A 16,805-nucleotide genomic window follows, 5' to 3' on the forward strand; every position below is an offset into this window, starting at 1 on the left:
TGAAGTTCAATTTAATATAATATTTTGATTACCTCTTAGAGTATATAATCCCTCATATTTCCGTCATACTCACCACCCAGTCCTCCCAGATCCAGCCCTCACCTCCTCTCCAGCATTTTATCCTCCATATTTTATGTAAGCCACTATGCCATGTGAGTTGCCCATATACTATTGGCTATGAGGTCATTTACTACAACATGGTTGGTCTAGCAGGTGCCATACCTTTAATAAAAACTGATTCTCCTTCTTCTGGAGACTTTCACAGTTCAGTAGCTTCTCAGTTAGCCATGGGGATTAAGGAGCCACTCCCATCTCCATTCTTGGTTAAATGGATTGCTCATCTACAGGCTTTGTTCTGGCAAATGCAGTGGTATTAGTTCATGAGTACCACAGTCCAATTTGGTACAGAAGATATTGTTTTGATCAGGTGATCCCTAACCTCTGATTCTTGAAAACCTGTTCTTGTCTTCCTTCATGGTGGTCCCTGAGCCTATGTCAGTGGGTTGATATATATTTCCAAATGTGGCTGACCATTCTACTGTCACTTATTCTCTGCATTCTGATGACTTCTGGGTATCTGTGTTAACGACTGTCCACCGCACAAATGTGCTTCTCTAATGATGTCTAGAGTTGCACTAACCAGGGGATATGGAGATGAACTTAGAGGACTGTTTGATACTATGTTCATTTAGATAATTAATGGGAGTGATTTCCCCTTGGGGATCTTGGCCAGATTATATTACCATGAATGCATTTCTGTTTAGTGAGCACATCTTCAATCCAATAAGAAAGTAATTGGTTACCAATAGAACATTTGTGCCACTACTGCAGATAAGGCATATCTTGCCTTGCCAGTTGTTACCATATCTAGCCTGTAGAAGATTACTTTTATTTCTATCTTGATGAGTTTGATTCTAATTCATCATTATATCAATTTAAATTTTCTAATAAATGAATAAAATCAAATAGTAAAAAATTGACAACCCTTCAACTATGTGTGACAATCATGAAACAATCACCTTTCCATGCTAAAAGTGCTTATATTCTTGATCTCTTTGAAGCCTTACACATATAACCACAGTTACTATTCATTAATGTATGTAACAACTATGTGATGTCTAGGAGCTAGTCACATTTGTCTTCTCACACTGATAAATGAACTTGGTTTTGGGATACATATGACTAAACATGGAACATATTATGGAGTTCAGAGAGCTAAAGTTAAACAGATAATTTCAGACCCCAAACAGGAATGCAACAACAACAAACACCTCATATTGTATTGAAGGAATTGTATAAAGGCATGTCATTCTTAAAATCAATCTTTCATGAACTCACCCATTTATTTACTCATATTATTTTTCCAGTATGATTGTAACACAGAATTTAAAAAATTATATCTTCTTACAAAAGATGGATAGACCCCATGATCCTGGAACATTGAGAATAAAAAGGTATCACTGTGTCTTTTATACTCTGAAATGGTTGGAAAAGAATTGTCTCTTGGAATCCACTACAGACAACCTTAGACACCCTTGCATTGTCGTTACAACACCTTTTTCTTTATCTAAGCCATGACATTGGCTGTAATTTACTAAAGAAACCAAATAATGTGAAGCCCATCCACAGTTTACCCATCCTTATTTGATTACTTCAAAAAACAACCAATTTCTAAAGAAATTACAGGGTATCAGAGATTAGAGTATTATTAAAAACCTGTGGTGAGACACAATAGTCTTCCTCAAGATACAGGAAACTGGATGCAAGGTGACAGTTAATGCTGAGTGGTTTTCAGAATAGGAACCCTCTCACCATCTGTGCTCAGTGATCTACAGAGAAGCTGCTGTAATGTTCACTAGGGGAGGAATACCATCTGCATTTTATTTTATTGTTCTGCAAAAGAGCCAAAGTAAACTTTTACCATCGTATCATGGAACAAAACCCACAGACAACCTGATCTCACATGGCAAAAAGCATGAAGTAACACCACTGAAGTCAGGAACAAGAGAGAGATACACACTCTCCCGACTCCTTTACAGAACTGTGGTTGGAGGACTGACTGGAGCAATAAGGCAAGAGAAGAAAAACAAAGAGGGCACAGAGAGAAAAAGAAGTCGAACTACCCATGTTTGTGAATGACATGATGCTGTACATTAGAGATACCAAAAGTTCTACAGGAAAAATCTAGAAAAGATCAACTGATTCAGTAATTTGGGCAGACAGACAATTGACTTGCTCAAATAAATATCTTTTATATACATCAATAACAAATGCACAGAGAAGAAATTCATAAACATACTCCCATTCACAAGAGTCTCAAAAAATTTCTAGTAATAAATCTAACCAAAGAATTGAAGGTACTCTACAATGAAAACTTTAAACCTCTTAAGAAAGAGACAGAAATACAATAGGAAACAGACATTCCATGCTCATGGAGTGGTAAAAATTACATTGTAATAATATAATCTGTTATACCAAAACAATTTTGTCACTGCAGTCCCAGTCAAAATCCCCAACCCCTTCTCCACAGAAACAGAAAAATATTATTCTAAAATTCTTATGGACCCCAAACAAAAGACACCAGGCAGTCCAAATAATTCAGAAGAAAGAAACAATACTGGGGTATTATTTTCTAGATCTTATGGTAAATTACAGAGCCATAGTAATAAAAACATTATTCACTGGCAGGAAAACAAACATATTGGACAAAGATGTCAAAAACGTATGCTGCGGATAAAAACAAACATCTTCCACTAATAGTGCTAAGAAAACTGGATGCCAACATACAGAAGAATAAAGTTACATTAAAACAAACTAAAAATTGATTAGAGACCTAAACCTGAAACTTCTAGAAGGATGCACATACAGTAGCCCACATGATATTCGTATAGAAAAGGACTTTCTGAATAGGCCTCCATTAGCACAGGAATAATAGCCAACTGATTACAAGTGAGATTTCATGAAACCTAAGCTCCTGCATGGCTAAAGGGACAATCCACCAGGTGAAAAGGAGGCCCACAGTGTATATACAGATATATAACAGAGAATTTAATATCCAGAATACACAAAGAACTAAAGAAACAGTAAGTAAAAAAAAAAAAGAATGACCAATTCAAAAATGTGGGCCTGGGAACTGTACAGAGAGTTACAAAAAGAAGAAAAAAAATTGCCAGGAAACCTCCAAAATGATCATCATTCTTAGCTATTAGGGAAATGCAAATCAAAAGAATTTTGATAATTCATCTTACCTCAGTCACAATGGCAAAGATTAGCAAAACAATGAACAACAAATGTGAAGGTTAGTACAATTCTATTCAAGCCATGACCTCCTCATGCAGTGGAGGTAGGGTGGAAGGAGGGCTCCTGCAGCTGGACTGTTAAGGGAGAGGAGGGCAAGAAGGATAGTGAACCTCACTTAGCTGTGTCCTAGTCCAGTAATACTGATTTATCACTATCAAGGAGAAGTCACTGCGTGCACAATAATTCACATTTTATGTTGTGCATAGTTTTCATTGTGGTCACCATTACGTTAACACACATCATGGCTACAGTGCCACACACACACAGCAGAGTCACAAACTTAACTCATCCCTGTGCTTTTGGAAACAGAGCCCTTCTTCTGTCAGCTTGACTCAGTGTTTGGAGGGATGAAAACCTAGATGTATTTCTAAGGTATTATATTTCTTTATGACATTGTGTTCTCAGATACAGATAATTAGTGGGTGGACTCAATGTTATGGGATCGGCCATATTATGACATTTCATTGGTTCATGGTAGATAAAAGAATATTACAGAAAGTCAAAGTTCAGATTCAAAAAGAAAACTTGATTTCTGCATTAACATGAAGTTGATCATTTGAAAATCAATTCAGTAGAACCATTAATTTCATCAGAAAGACACAAACTGTTTACAGAGGGGCATGAATGTAATATTGGCATTCACACATACATCTGTAGAAAAGGAACATTCTGTAACTCCTGGAAAACAAAGCTAGGATTGAGAGTCTCCAGTTCTACAGAACATGGTGTCTGCTATAGTGACTTGTTCAGACCTGCCATGGGCCCTTTGTGGCCCTTTTCCCTCTTATCTACCATGGCATCATCTGGTGTAAAACAGTTTGTATCACCATAAATGGCTTTCCCATGAGCAGTCTCTTGGTTCACCATTATGGCAGAATCCACTAAGAGGATTTCATGTCTTGGGACTTGTTCTCTATGGTCTTGGATGAAATCATACTGCTTGTGGCTGGAAAAGAGTCTAAAAAAAAATATTTTTATGCATACTGTTTGTTATTCTGAAAGCAAGGCCTCAGATTCAATGCCTGAGGGAAGTAATTATTGGGTAATTCCACAGCGGAGGAGTGAAGAATCCTTTCAGAAAGAACGTGGGATGTTTCAAGAGATATCTCTAGTCACCAATAAAATTATAAACAAATACTTACATATATGAGCTATGTATGTATATACATGCTGGACCCTGCAGAGTCCACCTTACCATACTCAAGGGTAGGCAGATACTTTTTTAATATGCTATGCCCTTGGATCTTTATCTCTTGCTTTCTGCAGATTCCTATTCTTGTGTGCTCCTACAGAAGCAATGAGTGCTTAGTCATAATGAACTACTATTTAACTGGTGAGGGAAATGTGGTGATTGTTGGAAATTTTCCCAGCTTATACTGTCTACCCACTCAACAAAACAATTGAATGACTAAATTTAACAGAGATATTATGATCGAGTAAGTCTTTTATTCATTTATTCCTTTTCAAGGTTTTGCATTCATATGCCCTAGGGGAAGTACAGACTCAAACATTATTCCGTCTCTATCCCTTTAAGATATTTCCTAGTGATCCTGCCCTGGAATTCCCTTCTGGACAAGAAGTGAGTGCTTGGGATCAGCCTAGATCCCATCCCTGGACACCAGACACTCCGGGGAAGACCTGCCCAACTTGGCCCCAGTTTCTGGCCACCGGGCAGGATCCCTTCTACATCCACCCCTACCTGGAAGGCTCCCCTTCTCCAAGACCTCCGGCAGACCCTGAAACCTCCAAGCCATGCCCCCATGCCCATCATCACCTGAGACCCCAGCCACTTCTGAGACATAGAGACCAGCCCCTATCTCTCATCCTGCCCCAGACTTCCTGTCTGGACAAGAGCTCCCATCCTGCCCTGGAACAGAATCAGTCATTAAAAGTCTGTCAACAAAAAAAGCCTAGGGCCAGGTTGTTTCAGTGCAGAATTCTACCAGATCTTCAAAGAAGAGTTAATACCAATATTCTCTAATTATTCCACACAATAGAAACAGAAGGAACATTACCAAACTCCTTCTATGAGCCTACAATTACCCTGATTCCTAAACCAAACAAGGATACAACAAAGAAAGAGAACTACAGATTGATCTCTCTCATGAACTTTGATGCAAAAATACTCAATAAAATACTGGCAAACAGACTCCAAGAACACATCAAAACAATTATCCACCATGATCAAGTAGGCTTCATCCCAGGGATGCAAGGGTTGTTCAACATACGAAAGTCCATCAATGTAATACACCACATAAACAAACTCAAAGAAAAAAACACATGATCATCTCGCAAGATGCAGAAAAGGCATTTGACAAAATCCAATACCCCTTCATGATAAAGGTCTTGGAGTGATCAGGAATACAGGGAACATACCTAAGCATAATAAAGGTAATTTACAGCAAGCCAACAGCCAACATCAAATTAAATGGAGAGAAACACAAAGCAATTCCACTAAAATCAGGAATGAGGCAAGGCTGTCTGCTCTCCCCATACTTATTCAATATAGTACTTGAAGTTCTAGCCAGAGCAATAAGATAACATAAGGGGATACAAATTGGAAAGGAAGAAGTCAAGCTTTCCCTATTTTCAGACATGATAGTATACTTGAGTGACCCCAAAGATTCAACCAAGGAACTGATACAGCTTATAAACACCTTCAGCAACATAGCAGGATACAAGATCAACTCAAAAAAATCAGTAGCCCTCCTACATACAATTGACAAACAGGCTGAGAAGGAAATCAGAGATATATCACCCTTTACAATGGCCACAAATGATATAAAATACCTTGGGGTAACAGTAACCAAGCAAATGAAGAACCTATATGACAAGAATTTTAAGTCCCTGAAAAAACAAATTGAAGAAGATGCAGAAAATGGAAAGATCTCCCATGCTCATGGATAGGCAGGACTAGCATAGTAAAAATGACAATTTTACCAAAAGCAATCTACAGATTCAATGCCATCCCCATCAAAATACCAACACAATTCTTCACAGACCTGGAAAGAATAATACTCAACATCATATGGAAAAACTAAAAACTGAAGATAGCCAAAAAATTCCTGTATAATAAAACAACCTCTGGAGGCATCATGATCTCTGACTTCAAGCTCTACTATAGAGCTACAGTAATAAAAACAGCTTGGTACTGGCATAAAAACCGACATGTGGACCAATGGAATCGAATTGAAGACACTGACATTAATCTGCACATCTATGAACATATAATTTTTGACAAGGAAGCCAAAACTGTACAATGGAAAAAAGAAAGCATCTTCAACAAATGGTGCTGGCATAACTGGATGTCAATGTATAGAAGGCTGCAAATAGATGCATATCTATCACCATGTACAAAACTTAAGTCCAAGTGGATCAAAGACCTCAACATAAATCCAGTTCCTCTGAACCTTATAGCAGAGAAAGTAGGAAGTAGTCTTGAATGCATTGGCATAGAAGATCACTTTCTAAATATAACACCAGTAGCTCAGACACTGAGAGAAACAATCAATCAATGGGACCTCTTGAAACTGGGAAGTTTTTGTAGAGCAAAGGATATGGTCAACAAGGCAAAGCGACAGCCTACAGAATGGGAAAAGGATTTCACCAACCCACATCTGACAGAGGACTGATATCCAGAGTATATAAGGAACTCAAGAAATTAGACATCAAAATGCCCAACAGTCCAATTAAGAAATGAGCTATACAAAATCAAAAAAAAGGAAAAAAAAGAAATGAGCTATAGAACTAAACAGAGAATTCTCAACAGAGGAAGCTCAAATGGCTGAAAGACATTTAAGGAATTGCTCAACATCCCTAATTATCAGGGAAATGCAAATCAAAACAACTCTGAGATACCACCTTACGCCTCTCAGAATGGCTAAGATCAAAAACACTGAAGACACCTTATGCTGGAGAGGATGAGAAGCTAGGGGAACTCTCCTCCACTGATAGTGGCAATGCAAGCTTGTACAACCACTTTGGAAATCAATATGGTGCTTTCTTAGAAAATTGTGAATCAATCTCCCCCATGACCCAGCTATAACACTCTTGGGCATATACCCAAGGAATGCCCAATCATACCACAAGGACACTTGCTCAGCTATGTTCATATCAGCATTGTTTGTAATAGCCAGAACCTGGAAACAACCTAGATGCCCTTCAACTGAAGAATGCATAAATAAAATGTGGTACATATACAGAATGGAATACTACTCAGCAGAGAAAAACAATGACATCATGAGGTTTGCAGGCAAATGGATGGATCTAGAAAAAATCATCCTGAGTGAGGTAACACAGACTCAGAAAGACAAACATGGTATGTACTCACTCATAGGAGGATACTAGATGTGGAATAATGATGACTGGACTGCTACTCACAACACCAGGGAGGCTACCTGGAAAACAGGACCCAAAGAAAGACACAGGGATCGCCCAATGATGGAGAAATGGGTGAGATCTACATGAACAGCCAGGACATGAGTGGGGGAAATGAAGGGCAAGGGTCAAGGAAAAGAGAGCTTAGGGGAGCGGGAGATCCTGGCTGGATCAAGAACAGAGAGGGACAACAAGGAATGTTCATGGTAAATGAAGACCACATGAGAATAGGAAGAAGCAAAGTGCTAGAGAGGCCCACTGAAATTCACAAAGATGCCCCCACAAAAGACTGCTGGCAATGGTTGAGAGACAGCCCAAACTAACCTACTCTGGTGATAGGATGGCCAAACACCCTAATTGTCGTGCTAGAAACCCCATCCAATGACTGAGGGAACTGGATGCAGAGATCCATGGCTACGCCCCGGGTAGAGCTCCAGGAGTCCAACTGGTGAAACAGAAGAGGGTTTATATGAGTGAGAATTGTTGAGACCAAGGTTGGATAAAGCACAGGGACAAATAGCCAAACAAATGGATACAAATGAACTATGAACCAATGGTTGAGGGGCCCCCAACTGGATCAGGCCTCCTGATTAGGTGAGACAGTTAGCTGATTGGCTTGATCTGTTTGGGAGGCATCCAGGCAATGGGACTGGGTCCTGTGCTCAGTGCATGAGTTGGTTGTTTGAAACCTGGGGCTTATGCAGGGCCGCTTGGCTCAGCCTGGGAGGAGGGGACTGGACTTGCCTGGACTGAGTCTACCAGGTTGATCTCAATCCTCGGGGGAGTCTTTGCCCTGGAGGAGATTGGAATGGGGGGGTGGCGTGGGGGAAAGGGAGCGGTGGGAGGGGGGAGAACAAGGGAATCCGTGGCTGATATGTAGAATTAAATTATATTGTAAAATAAAATAACATAATAATAAAAAAGATACTTCCTAGTGACTCTTCTGGTATTTTCAAATAGAAAAAGGAATTAGGGTTTTATTCTTTCTCTTTTCTGTTGTAGACATAAGGGATTGCCCCCATATTCTCTTTCATGCCTATGTCTCCTCGGGATTTTGATGTTTGGAATGTTAGTTATGAAAGAGGAAGATTATATTATAGAGGATTGACAGAATATTTGAGGGGATTCTAGAAGTCTAGACACGCTCTTGTGAGAAGGGATGATGTCACTAAAGTTAGTTACTAGCAATTTCCTTGTGTGAGGCTATAGTGACAAATACTGTCTCAGTTTGCTGCAGAAGATTTCAGAGCATAATGTAGGAATTAGACACTGGGAACCACTCTATGCATTAGAAATGCTTTTATCTGTCTCAGATCCTTCATCTGACATTTATTATTTGTATTATCTGATAATGTACCTTGTTCACTCTTGTGCTTTACAGCAGATGGTGTCCCTGTTCCTCCCTGTTCCTCCTCTTCTCCTCTGCTCTCCAATCTCAGCAGCTCAGGCACCACTCTGAATCAGCCTGAATCTCTCTTCAGGTTCTACAGCAGCAATCCCATGCATGCAGAGATCACACTTGTGATGATCTCTCTGTGGCTGGCTTGTCTAATATGTGTAAGAAGAGAGTGCTGTGACAATGTGATTTGATCTCTTATGAAGTCAGAAAAAAACTAAAATAAACTTATAAAAGCTATAAGCATTTAACATATTTGATTAGACAAGCCATTTTCAATTTATACTTTCAATAGAGAGTGAGACATATGCAAGCATATGCACTTCAAGTTTCACAACCACTTTCATGCTTTTGATAAAAATTTTACATAGGTGTGAGGAACTATGTGTGTAATTTGAAAGAGGGATTGTTCGGTCATTCTCCACACACATTTAATTTCCACACTGTGGCTGAATAAGTATATTTATCTTAATTAAATAACTACAAAACACCATAAGTCATAGAGCTAGCATTATTTTATATGACACTAATTTTGTGTAGTCTAATTTTCTAATTGGATTTTACTTTTTTGTCAAAATTAAGAAGATAGTAAATGAACGTTTGATTGGTACTGAATAATGTCTAATAGGTACAATATATGTCTACCATCTGATTAAAGCAGATTAATCTACATAAGCACATGTTGATGTACTATGGTGATATTTTATTTGTACTGAAATGTGATTTTATTTGTATGTTAATAAATAAAGTTGCCCGGGGGTCAGATCTATTAGCAAGCCATAGCAAAAGCTGGGTGGTGGTGGTGCATGCCTTTAATCCCAGCACTTGGTAGGCAGAGCTAGGTAGATCTCTGTGTGTTCCAGGATACAGCCAGCATTGGAGACACATGCCTTTAATCTCAATACCAACCATAGAAGACATGGAGATCTGTACAGACAGGCAGTTACTAGGAGGTCATGTGGTTGGGTTTACACCCAACGAGAAGGCAGAACAGAAACTCTATAAAAAAAGACAGACACAGGAAGTAGGTCTCTTTCAGAGAGATACAGCAACAGTGAAGGGTAAGGTTTTTAGCTCTTAGCTATTGCTCTGACCTCTTGGCTTTCATCTCTGTATTGGATGTGTGTTTCTTATTGAATAAGACAGTTACTTCTACAATGTACACTAATAGAATCTTTATGCATGGTGATTAATTTTCCCTGCAAAGTAATAATGACAGTTTCCCACTCTGTTGGTGTGCTTTTCCTTAACACTAACTTAAAAATATGGCTGACTTAGTATGTTCAAGTTGCATTTTCTCAATTATGTGTACATTTGTATATTAATAACTTGAAACAATTGATGTATTAGAACAATATGAAAAGTCAGATTTTAAGATTTTTATTCTATTTTACTGGGGATATATTTCAGTTGATACTTTTATCTAATTAAAAGACATAAATATCTGCTCACTGGCTGTTTGAAACTATTTTTACAAGGTATTACTAATTTGAATATTTATATTATGTCACACTGAAAGTGTAAAATAACACAAACTTTTAGTTGTACAAGGTCTATTTATCAGTGATCAAAACTATTTTTCAGACATGGCACAGCTTTCATGCTTCGCTCTAAAACTATTTTCTTTAAGTTTTGCTTTGTCGTAGTTATCAGTAATATTTATACATGTTCATTTATCATCATGACAATGGTATCTAGGCGGTAGAGGATGATAATTCATCATATATAAATATGTGCAGTGATTAAACTATGGAATTTAACATGTCTTTCTTTTCAATTTTAACTGTATTAATTATCCATTTTATAACAAGCCATATTTTATCAGAACCAAACATCTTACTGGATATCATGGTGGTGCATGCCAAAAATCTGAGCATTTGTGAGGCACAGAAAGGTCAACCTATGTTTTCAAGTCAAGCATGGGATACATAGAAATTCTGGAACATGCAAATACATATATTGAGTACTCTTTGAGAAATATTTTAGATTCTCTTACTTTATTAGAACTAATAAAACAACATAGTTTGTAAATAACTTTTAGTGAAAAATTCATATGTAATAATATTTTGGGAAGATGTATACCCCTCTTGAGTTACCCACAGTGTGTATGAATCTTGGTTCCCAGGAGAACAAAATGCCAAGCTTTAAGTCTGTATTCTCACAATTGGATGGATAACCATCATCCCATTTAGTTTGTCATTGTTGTGTACATAGTGCATATAAACATAAAGGAGTCCTTATTGAAATCATCTGGGCTCTGAATATGTAAAATGAATTTAAACTAATATATTTTGTATTTAAATTATCTGCTCACAATTTTGAGCTTCATATTCCATTGGTTGTTAGAAAATGGAAGGTTTCTGGGCCAGAATGCTCATATTTTGAGGATATTTTGAAAGTATTGTTTTATGTTGATGTGTTATTTAAGGCTGTGTGCATAGTGGACAAAGAGCACTTTCTGGAAACATATCCTCTATCTAGAGGTTTACAAGTCCACGGGGATTGTAAAATATAGAGGTAAAACTGACTTATGATGTCATTTATCTTCAGAATATCTCTATTTACTTTTTTCCATGTTACCTGTCTGTTGCTGAAAGTGGAGTATTGAAATGACCCACCATCTCTGTGCTGGAGTTGATCTATGCTTTAAATCTAAGACTCTTCAAATAGTAAAATTGGGGACTGTATTTGATGTGTACAAGATTAGCATTGCAATTCCCTATTGTTGGATTTTTCATTTAATGAGTACAAAGTATACTTCACTGTCTCTTCTAAATAGGTTTTGTTGGAGTCTGGCCATCACTTATTTCACATCTAGTATCCACTTATGAGTGAGTACTTAACATGTTTGACTTTCTGAGTCTGAGTTACCTCACTCAGGATATTTTCTAGTTCCATCCACTTGCCTGCAAACCTCATGATGTCATTGTTTTTCTCTGCTGAGTAGTATTCCATTATGTATATGTACCACATTTTCTTTATCTATTCTTCAGTTGAAAGGCATATAGGTTGTTTCCAGGTTCTGGCCATTACAAATAATGCTGCTATGAGCATAGCTGAGTATGAATTCTTGTGGTATGATTGAGCGTTCCTTGGGTATATATCCAAGAATGGTATAGCTGGTTCTTGAGGGAGATTGATTCCCAATTTTCTGAGAAATGGCTATACAGACTTCCAAAGTGGCTGTATAAGTTTGCAACTGGTCTGTGTGATGCATGTATGTGAACCAGGACTTCATGAACCATGTCTGAGAATGCCAGATCAGTCAGGAAGACAAGAATAAATAATAATCCATGAAGAAGGTAGGGACTGGCACACACTCTTATACACACAGGGTCCCCAAAAGAGGAAGAGGATGCCTCATGTGTCTCTAAAGCCCCAGGACTCTTCCCATGATGCACTTCCCTTATTCTCATGGAAATCCACTTTGTTCAGTTGGCTTCTCCATTCAAATAGGATGTGTGGGGGGGGGGTGTGCGTGTATGCATGTGTGTGTGTAAAAGAAAAAGTGTGTGTGTAAGAGAAAAAAGGAAAAAATGGAATAAAATAAAATAAGGGGAAAATGTTTTAATCTCATCATGGAAGCTGCAGTGTGAGACAATGATTCAAGCCATGAACCCCTTCGTGCATTTATCTTTACTTGCAAGTGTTCATTGCAAAGAGTCATTGGTCTGGTTCGAGGCCTTTGGTTTCTACTATCTTATCAATGCTGGGCCCTAACTAGGGCTCCTCCTGGATATCCTGTTGTTGCCCTGTGTTTTAGAAATCTTGAGACTTTAGGTCTACAGTCCAGGTCCCTTCACAAGCTCCAGCAGATCATAGATGGGGCAGATTGTGGAGCAGGCCAAGTCATATCCTTTAGTCTGGGCCTGTGAAGCTGTAGGATTGGTGGAATAGATGTCAAATGGGAACAACTGTTCCATGTTTAAAACTTGGGTGCAGGCTCACTCACACACCAGCACTAACAAGGATGGCTCCATTGTGCTTCTCTGGTGAGGTGCAGGGCCTGCTCTCCCAAGTGTTGCATTTGGTGGGGGTCAGGTATAGCTCTCCCACTCTATGACCACAAAGCCAGCTTTATCACTTGCCCTAGATATTGATGGATTAGGGGAAGAGGGTAACGCTCCTCCACCGATGCTTCCTCAAGATAGATGCATAATTGGGACAGATCTGCCATACTCACAATTTTTCGGCTGGCTAATTCACAACCACACTAACAAGGTTGGCTATATTCTGCTTTTCTCCTGAAGTATGGGGTTTGCTCTCCCAAGTGTTGCAGCTCCTGGGGGTCACGGATAGTTCTCCCTTTCCTATGACCACAGGACATGCTCTTCCTAGTACCCATCTGTCTGGTGTTGGCATGGGATGGCATGAGCTTGCTTCCTCCCCCTCCCCTCACCCAACAATGCCTGGTTCATGTAGAAGAGCTGGCCCTGTGGTCTGAAGAGCTGACCCTGTGGTCTTAAGTGCTGAAGGCATTCTTTTAATTGATGTCCCCTCTTCTCAGACGACTTTATTTGATGACTCAGATATCAAGTTGTTAGAAAACTATTCAGAACAATTGACGCCATATAATTTGACACACAAATACATCACTACAAAGCTGCCTTTCCTTACCCATTCATCCCCAAGATCTCACATTAAATTCTAAGTAGGGGCTGGAGAGATGGCTCAGCATTTAACAGCACTGGATATTCTTCCTGAGAACCCAGGTTCAAGTCCCAGCACCAATATGGCAGCTCAAGTTACAGATCCAGTACCCTGACCCAGATATACATGCAGGCAAATCACCAATGCATATAAAATAAAAATAAACAAGTATTTTTAAAAACATAAGTAACTTTACATGTCCCACAGTTTTAAAAGTTCTACAATGGAACACACTAAAATTTCACTCAGAGGTTAAGAGTACTGGCAGATCTTCCAGAGGTCCTGAGTTCAATTCCCAGCAATTTGATTTGGCTCACAACCAGCTATAATGAGAGCTGGTGTCTTATTCTGGCATTCAGAAATACATGCATGCAGAACACTATACATAATAAATAAATCTTTTTTAAAAAATACAGTCCTTCTGGGAAGTGGTGGCACACACCTTTACTGCCAGCACTCAGGAGACAGACACAGGTGGATCTCTGTGATTTCAAAAGCAATCAGATCTACAGAGTGAGTTCCAGGCCAGCCAGTACTATGCAAAGAAACATTGTCTCAAAAAAAAAAAAAAAAAAAAAAAAAAAAAAAAAAAAAAAAAAAAACAGAAAAATCAGTTCCTTTATCATATCCAGTCTCTTTTAAAACCCAAAAATATTTTTAAAAGTTTGAAATCTCCCAAGCATGGGCTCCTAAAAAAATAAAAAATAGGTTAAATAATTCCTTACTTCTAGAGGGAAAGGCACAAGGCAAAGTCTCTCTCTGACAAATAAAATCCACTCTCTAACTGTGTAATAGTTTGATTTCGAATGTCTGGATCCACTTACTATCCTCTGGGCTTCTCCAAAGGGCTTGGGGCACTTCTTCAGTTCCATCCTCTGCAGCACACACAGCTTGCCTTCCAGGCTCAGGATGGCTCCACTCTATAGCTGCTGCTGTTCTTGTCAGTCACCCCACAGTACTGACATCAACCACAATGCTGGGTCTTCTGCTGCAACATGGCTGCACTTTCAACATCTCTTCATGGTTCCAAGTCTCAAATTCTCTGTATGACTCCTTTAATTCTGGATCTTCAAGTACTAGTGTACTTCCACCTTCACCAATGGCATCTCCTGGCTTCTCACAGTACCGAGCCTCTGCTGGAATCCATGACCAATTCATGCCTTCAAAACCAGTACCACCTGGGTGACTCTCACACCACCACATTTGACTGCCAGCATGAAATACAACTGCCTCTGGGACACAGCATCCATGTGCCCTCAGGAACCACTTCTCAGAAGATTTCAACTGAACAATGCAGGGCTCCTCTTTTTTTATATTTTTTTTTTAGAGACAACATTTCTCAGTGTAGTTTTGGTGCCTGTACTGGAACTCAATCTATACACAGGCTGGCCTTGAACTCACAGAGATCCACCTGGCTCTGCCTCCTGAGTGCTGGGATTAAAGGCATGCAGCACCGCCACCACTGTGAGCTCATCTTAATCACCACTATTTTCTCAACTCTAGCCAACCAGCATCTAGTATCTCAGTAAAGCAAACGTTTCAATTTAGTAGTTCAGATATTTTGTTAATCATAGCTGATTATTCAGCCTCAGCTAACCTGGGCCACAAAAATCTTAATTCAAAATAACAAATTGCCCCAACAGAGACTTTAAACTTCCCTCTGAAACTTCATAAGCCATGTTCCATTCTTCTGCATTATCCTCAACATCCTTATATTCCAAGCTACTACAGAACAGCTTACCATTCAGTAAACACTCAAAGGATTTTCTTATACAGTGTTTTCAAAGTCCCTCCAAAATCCTCCTACAAAACAACATGGTCAAGTCTGTCAAAGCAAGACCCCACTCCTTGTAACAATTTGTCTTAGTTAGAGTTTCTATTGCTGCAATAAAACAACATGGCCAATAACCAAGTTGGAGAGGAGAGGGCTTATTTTGCACATACTTTTACATTTGAGTCCATCATTGAAGGAAGTCAGGACTGAAGTCAAACAGGGCACAAACCTGGAGGTAGAACTGAGCCAAAGGCCATGGGGAGGTGCTGCTTACTGTCTTGCTCAGCCTGCTTTCTTATAGAACTCAGAACCACCAGATTAGGACTGTCACCACCCACTTTGAGCTGGGCCCTCCCAGTCAATCACTAATTAAGAAAATGCCCTGTAGCTGGATCTCATGGAGACATTTTCTTTTGGCGGGGTAGGAGGCATCAAGACAGGGTTTCTTCATGTAGCCTTGGCTCTTCTGTAACTAACTCTGTAGACCAGGCTGGTCTCAAACTTACAGACATGTGCCAGCCTATACCTTGCAAGTGCTGGGAATAAAGGTGTGCACCACCACCGACAGCTTAAAAACATTTTCTTAACTGAGGTTCCCTCCTCTCAGATAAGTTTAGATTGTGTCAGATTGACAAAAACTATCCAGTGCAGGGTACTTGAGTTGAAAGGAGAAGTGGACACAGGCTTCATTCTTAACCCAGAAGAAATATCCAGTTGATAGCCAGCTGCTAATGAAAGTTTAGTTTCCTCCAAGGGAGCCTCACTGGGGAAACCAACTACTTTAGAGGGTAGAGTGCATGTGCAATAGTAGATGGCCATCAGATGAATGAACTCAATGGCTTCTTTGGATGTTTCTTGTCTCACAATATCATGTCGGGGTCTTTTACTTTCTTGTTTGTTCTTTGCTGTTTTTAACCTCTTTTGTTGTTTTGTCTTCTTATTTTTTTCTTCTCTTACTTTACCCTATTAGTTTCTTTGAGTATATACAATGGCTATCACTTTAAGTTTTGATGGGATTGAGAATGTGCAAGCAAGTGGGTCTCTGCTTCATCTGACTTTTCTTGGGCTCCTTTCTTTCTTTCTCTTTGTTCCTTTTGTTAAACCTAATGTGTTTTTTTTTGTTTTATCCTAGTATAATTTCTGTAATGTATTTTATATTATTATTATCCCATAGAAACCTCTTTGCTTTCTAGTGAGAGACAGAAAGGTGTTGGATTCAGATGTGTGTGAAAGGGTGTGTGTTTGTGTGTGTGAGATGAGTGTATTGTAATGTGCATGTGTGTATATAAGAGTCCTTGGAGGCCCTAA

This window comes from Peromyscus eremicus, unplaced genomic scaffold (assembly GCF_949786415.1).
Source record: "Peromyscus eremicus unplaced genomic scaffold, PerEre_H2_v1 PerEre#2#unplaced_106, whole genome shotgun sequence".
In the NCBI taxonomy this organism is placed as follows: Eukaryota; Metazoa; Chordata; class Mammalia; order Rodentia; family Cricetidae; genus Peromyscus; species Peromyscus eremicus.